The sequence below is a fragment of the Chenopodium album genome, chromosome 11 (assembly GCF_948465745.1).
Source record: "Chenopodium album chromosome 11, dcCheAlbu1.1, whole genome shotgun sequence".
NCBI lineage: Eukaryota > Viridiplantae > Streptophyta > Magnoliopsida > Caryophyllales > Amaranthaceae > Chenopodium > Chenopodium album.
This window is the reverse complement of record NC_137844.1, coordinates 27181501-27190621: the sequence shown is the minus strand read 5'-3', so window position 1 is coordinate 27190621 and position 9121 is coordinate 27181501. Positions and strand designations below refer to the sequence as shown.

The 9121-nt window shown below is 39.2% G+C and overlaps 1 non-coding gene across 1 annotated transcript; it reads left to right on the top strand.

Moving 5' to 3' along the window:
* Nucleotides 1–2771: 2771 nt before the first annotated feature.
* LOC145569561 (small nucleolar RNA R71) lies at nucleotides 2772–2877 on the top strand. Its single transcript, XR_014096155.1, has one exon. It is a non-coding gene; the product is annotated as a small nucleolar RNA R71 (small nucleolar RNA).
* The last annotated feature ends 6244 nt before the right edge of the window (nucleotides 2878–9121 follow it).

Below are 9121 nucleotides of genomic sequence, written 5' to 3'. Positions count from 1 at the left end.
TTGGCCAATCTTTGCTTCACGATTTAGGTATACCACCAAATTTCAAATTTTAGCCTACCCTCACCCTTCTCGCCTTTACATTACAACCCTTTCCAAGACCTTTTGGCCTTTGTGGTTGAGTCACTAGTCGGTGGAGGGAGATGTAGGTCAAGCTTATAGAGCGAGATGCAATAGTTGAAACGTTGAGTAGCCTCAAATCTCTTTCTTTTTCTGGTTCCTTCGAGGAACCATTGAGATTCTTGCTAAAAGTAGATTTAAAGCTAATTGGGAGAATGTGCTAAAAATGTTTTGAGATGAAAGTGACTTGTGTCTTGATAAGTTCTCTATGCTTAGCATATCTTATGTTTCAATCAACCATAGATATCTTGAAACGTGCACTCCCTTACTTATTTAGAAAGATTTAATTTTCATTCATTTATGCTTGTACATTTGCAAAAGTCCACTCATGAACATTTGTTTTTTTTTCCTTTTCTTTTTTCTTTGATTCTTTTTCGTGCTTTGCCTTGTTTGTTTGGTTTGTGAGAGTTATGGGTTAATCTCTTAGGAAACCCTTACGAGAGCATTACTCGTCCTCTAGGGCGATCTAGGGGTTTAAATGACTTGTCTTTAGTTGCTAAAATTGATCGTGATTCCTACGAAAGTGAGTCTTAGTGTATATTCTCATCTCATGTCTTTCTTTTTCATTTTTGAATAAGTCTTTCATCCTTTCTCTTGCTCGCTTGGTTTTACTCGAGGACGAGCAAAAGTTTAGCTTGGGGGAATTTGATGAGTGTCATTTATGACACTCATTTGTTCTCCTTTAGGGTGATTTTAGATTGCTTTTATAGCACTTTTCTTTCCTTTTTCCTTAGTTTTGCTCTCTATTTCTTTAGTTTGCACTTTCCTTAGTTGATTTTCCTTTTTCATGCACTTCTTGGTTTTTCTTGTCTTTTTCCCTTTTATTTGTTTGTTTTCTTTCATTTTCAGGATAAGATCGTTGTCCAAGGATTCCCAAGGTTTCTTCCCGAGTTTTGCATTGATTAGGATGTCTAGTGTCTTCCATTTGTAGCCCAAGTATGGAGATGTGCAAGTTCCAAGTGACATTAGGCCGTGCATTCAAGCCGTGGGGGCACCAATTCTGGTGTTGAACCCACCGTCGAGTTGTTTTTGGATCTGCTATGCTCCGTGTTCATCAAGCACACCAAGTGGAGCGCACGAGGAGCATCAAGATGAAGGGGAAGGAGGCTTCCCTGTTCCCAGGCGCGGGCGCGCACGAGTAAGGCGCGGGCGCGCGTGTCCCTAGCGCGGCCGCGCTTGTTGCTCCCCCTGTTCCGTACCCATTTTTTACGCGGCCGCACATCCTCTTGAAGAAGGCCTCGCCTGTACGGGTCTATTTTGGATGATCTAACTAATTTCTCTTTGATAGTTCTACTATATATAGATTTTTCTTCTATTTTTAGAGAGAAAATATTTTTAAAGATTTTGGGAGAAGAGAATTCATTTTTGGTAGAGAGAGAATTAATTAGAGTTTCAGAGTAGAGACTTTTAGAGAGAGAAATTCATGGTTGATGATTGATGATTCTAAGCACATTTTCCTTTGATTTCACCAAAGTTTGTAAGGATTTCTTTTACTTTAATGCAATCTTTAGCTTTGATTTCAATTGTTTGTTGATTGTTCAAGTTTGTTGATTAGTTGATTGAATTTGTTTGATTGAAATGATGATGATGAATATGTTGATTAACTTAGTTTTGATTTTGATTTCTTTCATGGATTGTGAGTAGTTTACTAGCTAGGGATGTGGTGAAGCATGTTTAAGTGATGGATCATAGCTAATTGGAAGTTTTTGATTGATTTAGCATTGTGATTAAATTGGTTGATTGATTTTGTGCATGTGTGTGATTATTTAAATAGTAGCTAACTTTAATTGTCATACTAGATTGCATTGTGTGCCTACATTGATACGGACCATTGATTTGTAGCTCACATTTATCGATCGAGCTTGGTTTGTGACGTTCCTAGTAGAGTCTCTCATAGTTGGCGCTAGTTAGACCTCTAGGAGATAGCTTGTTGAGCTCTTTTGATTGCATTTTCTATCTTCCCTCGCAATACTTGAATTAATCAATCTCCAACCCAATTAGTGTGTGTCCATTGCAAGAATATGTGGATCCTAAATACCTAGTGTCTTGATATATTGATTTACTTCATGATTTACTTTGTTGTTTAGTTGAACATAGATAACCTACGCTACCTTTTACGCTTCGAAATAGCTTGACTTAGGCAATAGCTAACTTCCCCCCATTCCTAGTGGTTCGACCCGAACTTGACCTATTACTAGGTGTAGGTTTGGTTATAAATTAGTTTGATTGGAGGAATTTTAGTTTCAACGACCTAGAATCCACCTCTCAGTCAGTTACTAGAAGAGGGAGAAGGTTGAGAATTAGAAGACATACCTCTCCCCTTAGATTGGAAGGGAAGATTCGAAACTTGGGAGGTAGCACTTTCCAACTTTGCCTTGATATCGGACATTTCCTTCCCCAAGTTTGTCATTTGTGAGGACAAGTTGTTTATGGAATTAAGATGATCAACCGAGTACACCGAAGAAATACTCTTGCTAGTTGACTCCCTTTCACCATCTTGACAATCCCTATAGTACCTCACAACGTCTTCAATTGTGTCTACCACTTCCTCCTCCGTTTTATTCATAATGGGACCTTTGGCTCCTCCATCAAGACACGACTTTCTTTGAGGACTTAGGCCACCATAGAAGATTTGAATAATTTGGTAAGTAGGAATTCTGTAATGAGGACATTCTTTTTGATACTTCTTGTATCTCTCCCATGCTTCGTAGAAGCTTTCACTAGACTTTTGCTTGAAACCTTGAATAAAAGCTCTAGCCTCCGCCGTTTTCTTTTATGGGTAGAAACGGGATGGAAATTCCTTGGTCACTTTGTCCCATGTCCTTAGAGAATTGGGTTTGACTTCCTTGTCTAACCATTCCAAGGCACGCCCTATGAGAGAAAAGGGAAAAAGCTTGAGGCGGATGAATTCTTGGGAAATTCCATTCACTTTGATAGTGTTGTAATATTTTTCAAACTCTTTGAGATGGTTTAGTGGGCTTTCATGTTTAGCCCCACTAAATTGTCGCCACTCTATCGAAGTGATCATTGCCGGCCTTATTTTGAAGTCATTTGCCGGTGTTGTAGGTGGAGCAATGATGAGTGACATATTATGTCACTCTTAGGATAGTGTTTATGCCTTGTTTTAGCTTGTCTTAGGGTGTTCTGCAGTTGTTTTGTTCAAATAATGTGTGCATACATGTCTCGATGTATTTTTAATGAAATCGCGTATATTGTTGAATGCTTGCCTTCATTGCGTGTTTGCACCGTTCCCTATACCTTATTGCTTCCCTTGGTGTTTGTGCTTAGGTATTTGAAATCTTGGATTGCAAATAAGAAGCCAAGGAAGCATGAGAGAAGAATCGAAGAAAGCAAGGTGCAAGGGCGCGAATAATGTGCGGGCGCGCAGCCCTGTGAGAACCCGCGCAAAATTGGCGAAATTGCAGAATCGAGGCAGAAAGTTTTGCGCGGCCTGTGCGCGACATGTGCGCGGGCGCACACCCACACCGCGCGGGCGCGCAGCTACGGTGCGCGGGCGCGCATTCAGCAGCACAGGCACGCACACCCAAGCACAAGCCGCGCAACCCACAAATGCGCGGGCGCGCAGCTATATTGCGCGGGCGCGCAGGCCGCTGAGAGGGAGCGCAGGCCGCTGCGAGGGTGCACAGACCGCTGCGAGGGCGCACGCGCGGGCGCACAACTACCATGCGCGGGCGCACAGATCCTTGCGCGGGCGCACAGCGGGTCCTATTCAGCGTTTTTGCGCGATTCTTTATATATTGCGGGGCTTGTTTTGTACGGAAGAACTTCATTCTTTTATATTTTTTTTTCCCTTGTTTTAGGAGAGATTCTCTCTCTAGGTTTAGCTTAGGATTAGAGTAGTTTAGAGAGAGAAAGTGAGGGTTTCACCATTGTTGAGCTTGGATTTTGAAGAAGAAGATTGATCATCTTGTTTGTAGACTTTCATCTTCAATCAATGAGAATCTCTAACTCTCTCTCCTCTATTTTATTTGCTTTCTCTTGACTATTGTTTTTGTTGTTGGTATTGCTTGTTAATCATGTTGATTCTTGATTATTTGTTGATTAATCTTGTTGTTATCATGATTAGTGAGTAATTTCCCCATTAAGGGGATGGTTGTGGTGTAGTTGGATCTTGAGCATGTTCTAGGTTAGAATTGATTTATTTGTGATTAAAGTCTTTATATGCTTGATATTCTTCAATCTTCTTGCAAGTGCACATTGTTGGTTGATTAAAGGTGAATCTTTGCTAACAAGGAACGAAAGTTGACTTAGCTAAGGTTCATTATTATCGATTGTTATTTAATAGTACCTCCTAGTATATGGTTCTAATGTGGAAGCATAGAGGCTATGTTAGGAGAAGCCAATTGACCCCGAAAGGCGGCTAGATTGGATCCTTTATTTCGATATTTGAGCATGTTTAGTTCATAATTAATTCAATTTCTATGCCTTTGTTTATGTTCAAGTGAATGCTATTCCTAAACCATTTCCCTTAATGTTTTATTTCTTGTTTTAGCATATTTAGACTTTAGTTTATTTATCTCCTATTCCGGACTAGCTTAATTGTCGATAACATTTGGTGGTGTTTATCCGTTCTTTGTGGTTCGACCCCTATGCTTGCCTTATACTCGTATTGGGTTTGTTTAGGTTGTATAAATTGTATTTGATCTAGGTGTAGTCGTTTGACGACGCGATTATTCCCTTGTCAAATTGGCGCCGTTGCCGGGGAACGGCTTCCATTACCGTTGTGTTATCTTATTGAGACTAGTCCATTGTATATATTTTTCCTTTGATTTATTTTTGTTCTCTTTGTTTTGTTTTTGTTGTTGAAAAATGGCACGTTTTTCTTTTCCTCAATATGATGGTGAGCCTTTTTATGTCTATTTCCATAGACTTGTAGAGTTTTTGAACTATAATGGTTGTAATCCTTGTGAAGCTTGTGAGATTTGTTATTATGGCATGAATGAAAAAACGAGATATGAAGTTGAAAGTAGGTTTAATGGTGAATTTCAAGCATTAACGGTTCATAGTGCTTGGAGCTTTTTTGTACGGTTCGCTAAGGATGTACGCAATAGGGCATGTAATGTTGCTAATTTTGATTCTCAATGTGATAATAGTTTTATTGGTGGCATGAATCCCCATGATTTGTCTTGTGATCCTATATGTGAACCTAGTACAAGTGATTTCAACTCTTTTTCTCGTATTGTTGATAATGAATCTCATTTGCTTGATTATGCCCCCTTTCCCCAATGTGATGATGCTCATGTATATAATGTGAATGATCCTCCCTCCTCATCTTCTTGTTCTTACATGGCTCCAAATGATTTCCCTTATGCTTCTAATGAATCCTTTTATGAGGGTAATTCTATGGAAAATTTGAAGGAAGAGAAGATAATGAAGATAATGGAGATGATGGAGAGGTATAACGAGATGAGGGAAGTTGAGAATAGGGAGGTGGAAGCTAGAATGAAGATGCTTGAGAGCCAAATTCTCCAATTAGCCAACTCTCAAGAAAATGCCCTTCCTTTTCCTTCTCTTCCCCATATGAGTGAGGATCCCATTAGAGAGCATTCGAGTGATGGTGAAGGAGTAGAGAATGAAGAGAGTGTTGATTTAGAAAATCCTAATCCTCTTTCCCATCTTGATGAGTCTCAAGTGTATGTTTGTGACCCTTCAATCTACGAGTATATAGACTCTTTTGAGGTAATGTCCCACATATTTTTCGAGAGTCATATGAGGACTTATAGATTATTGGATGATTTCATCGAGAAAGCTTCTTGGGACTTAGATGAGTTTAAGATGAATCTACCTCCATTCATGCACGATTTTGGGACCTTGGGTTTTGAGATAGTTGAAGGAAAGGTTGTCTATTGTGGTGAAAAGGAGGATAAGGTTGATTCCCTTGGAGTTTTTGAGCTTGAGGGAGGTGTAGATCGTGAGTGCCCTTCGTTTGAGGACTTTATGATTGATTTTCATGCCCTCATTGGCGATGTGAGGCCTTGTGGTGAGGGAGTAGCTACCCCTTTTCCCGTTTCTCATACCCCTTTTTCTCTAAGGTTTGACCACATCCTTCCTTACCCTATTTCTCTCCCTTCCTATCTCAAAGAGCCTATTGGGGAGCTGCCCTCTATGGATGATTTTCATGTCCCTCCTTCCATCATTGTTGAGGATAAGAGGAATTTTGCCAACAAAAAAATTTGTGATGAGGATTTGCCTTTTTCCTTTTCTTTCCATTCTTCTTTTCCTTCTTCTACTTCTTACTTTCTTGAGTTTCCTTTCGATCCTTCTTCTTCTTTCTTTTGGTATCTCCCTCTTCACTTACGTGCAATGATTTTATTGCACGTTCTTATTCCGTCATTTGCCTATTTACACCCCCATGAAATGTGTAGTAGTGCATTTGACAAGCTCTTGCGTGCGTTGAATTATTATTTCCTAGAGCGGTCTTGCTTGGACGTTAAGCAAGCCTTTGCGGGAAGTAACCCGTGTTTTATTGCTTTCATTTTCTTTTGTTTTTAGATTAGATTTTCTCTCATGGACGTGTTTGTGTTCCTTGCTAGGTACACAACTTGATATACTCTTGCGCATTGGTGATGATCAAGAATCAAGGAAATGTGCCTCAACTTACCTATCATGTGGAATTCAAGCCTTATTTGTAGATATTGTGGCTCATATGAGGTTATTTCGGGTTTTTTTTTTGTGTGATTTAGCATTTATCCCATATTTGGTAATATCCTTCTTTTCCCTCTCTCTCTTACTTATTGTGACTTGAAGATCATGTGTTGGTAATGTTGGATTAATTTTTCCATGTTTTCCCCTCCTTGGTTTCATCGTTTATGATTTGAGAGCTTGGTTTCATTCAAGCTTGGGGGAGGGTATTCTATCATGTTTGGTGGGATGTTGATTCATATATGTCATGCACTTGAGTATATGCATTTCCATGTTTTTCATGCTTTTGGAAAATCCTAAAAGATTTTTGGTTTACTTCAAGGCAAGTTTAGCAAAATTGTGTTTTGTTTGTTCTTAATTGGACATTATATCTTTTGGATTTGTTTACTCTTGAATGCCTTTCTTCCTAAGTGGTTAATGTGTGCACGGTTTGAGAGTGTCATTGGTTGACTCTAGGATATTACATGCTAAGTTAGCCGGGTTAAGAACTTTTTAGGAATCCATGAAGCCCTAGTTCACGTGGTATGTGGTAAGATGGTGTTGCTCTCTATAGTGGATTTGGCACCCTTAGTTGGTATTTTCTTAGTTATAATCCCGTGTGAGGTAACATTGTTCTATCCTTCATCACTTTGTTGTGTGGCGCATTTGGATCCTTAGCTATGCATGTCTTGATCCTTGTTTTGACTTATAGCTCCCAAGATCGTGACCAAAGCACTCTAGGGGAGGAAAAGGGCACCCTTTCTTATTTTTCTTTATTTTCTTTTTGTTTTGTTACAAATTTGATTTTCTATTTTGCATAAATCTACTTGCTAACCAATTTGAGCCTTATGTTTCCCACTCTTGTTTAAACCACATTACAAACCTAATGACCTATGTTTACCAACCTTTTAGTTAGTGAAGCATTGGCATGTGAGGTTTGAAGTTTAGAGTTGTTGATCATAAACAAGATGCATTTTGAGACTTGGTTTGAGTTGAGCTTGTAAAGAAATATGCAAATTTATGGAAATCAAATGAAGTTTCAAGAAAAAGCCGTCCAAAGTTAAAAAGGCAAGGACAATGAATAAAGTTAAAAAAAAAAATTGAAAAAAAAGAGAATAAAAATAAAAACAACAAAAATATTTTAGATGGTTTCATTTTCTTCCTTAGTTTAAGCATTGAGGACAATGCTTTGAACAAGCTTGGGGGGAATATTGTGTGTTTGTGTTGAATAAGCTTGGGGGAATGGCAGTAGTGGTATTTTTGCTTGATATTTAGAGACTTCTTGAGTTGTTTTTGAGTGTCGGCCGCACTTTTTGCTTCACTTAGGAATTATCACCAAATTTAAAATTTTTACCCCATCTTAACCATTAGCCTTACGTTACAACCAATAAAAAGACCCTTAGACTCTAGTGGGTTAGGTCAAAAGAACGGTGGAGGGAGATAGACTTCAAACCTATGGAAAGAGTATGCATAGTTAAGACGTCGGGATTACCTTCTCAAAGTTTTTCATTTCTTTATCTTTTTCCGGTTCCTTCGTGGAATCTTGAGAAGCTAGCTTAAGGGTTGATTGGTTGGGGATAGGGTGGATTGAGTCCTAAGTAGTTCTCTATGCTTAGCATGTCTTATGTTTCAATCAACCATTGACATCTTGGAACGTGCATACATTTGTCTATTTAGAAAGGTTTGCATTCACTAGTACTTGTCCCTATCTCTTGTCCATATATGAACTTGTGTTTTGCTCTTTCTTTTCATGTTTCTTTTTCTTTTCCTTTTGTTGCCTTGCCTTGGTTTTTGTCAAGAGTTGTGGGTTAAGCTCTTAGGAAACCCTCACGAGACCTCACTCGTCCTCATAGGCGACTTTGGGGTTTTAAGGGCTTGTTGTAGCTAAAAACAACCGTGATTCCTACGTTAGTGAGTTAGTGTACATTCTTTCTCCTTGTTTCTATTTTGTTTCTTTTGCTTCCAATAATTTCGTCTTGTTCTCTTTTGCTCTAGCTTTGCTCGAGGACGAGCAAAGGTTTAGCTTGGGGGAATTTGATCAGTGACATTTTATGTCACTCCTAGGATAGTGTTTATGCCTTGTTTTAGCTTGTCTTAGGGGGATCTGAAGTTGTTTTGTTCAAATAATGCGTGCATACATGTCTCGATGTATTTTTAATGAAATCGCGTATATTGTTGAATGCTTGCCTTCATTGCGTGTTTGCACCGTTCCCTATACCTTATTGCTTCCCTTGGTGTTTGTGCTTAGGTATTTGAAGTCTTGGATTGCAAATAAGAAGCCAAGGAAGCATGAGAGAAGAATCGAAGAAAGCAAGGTGCAAGGGCGCGAATAATGTGCGGGCGCGCAGCCTTGTGAGAACCC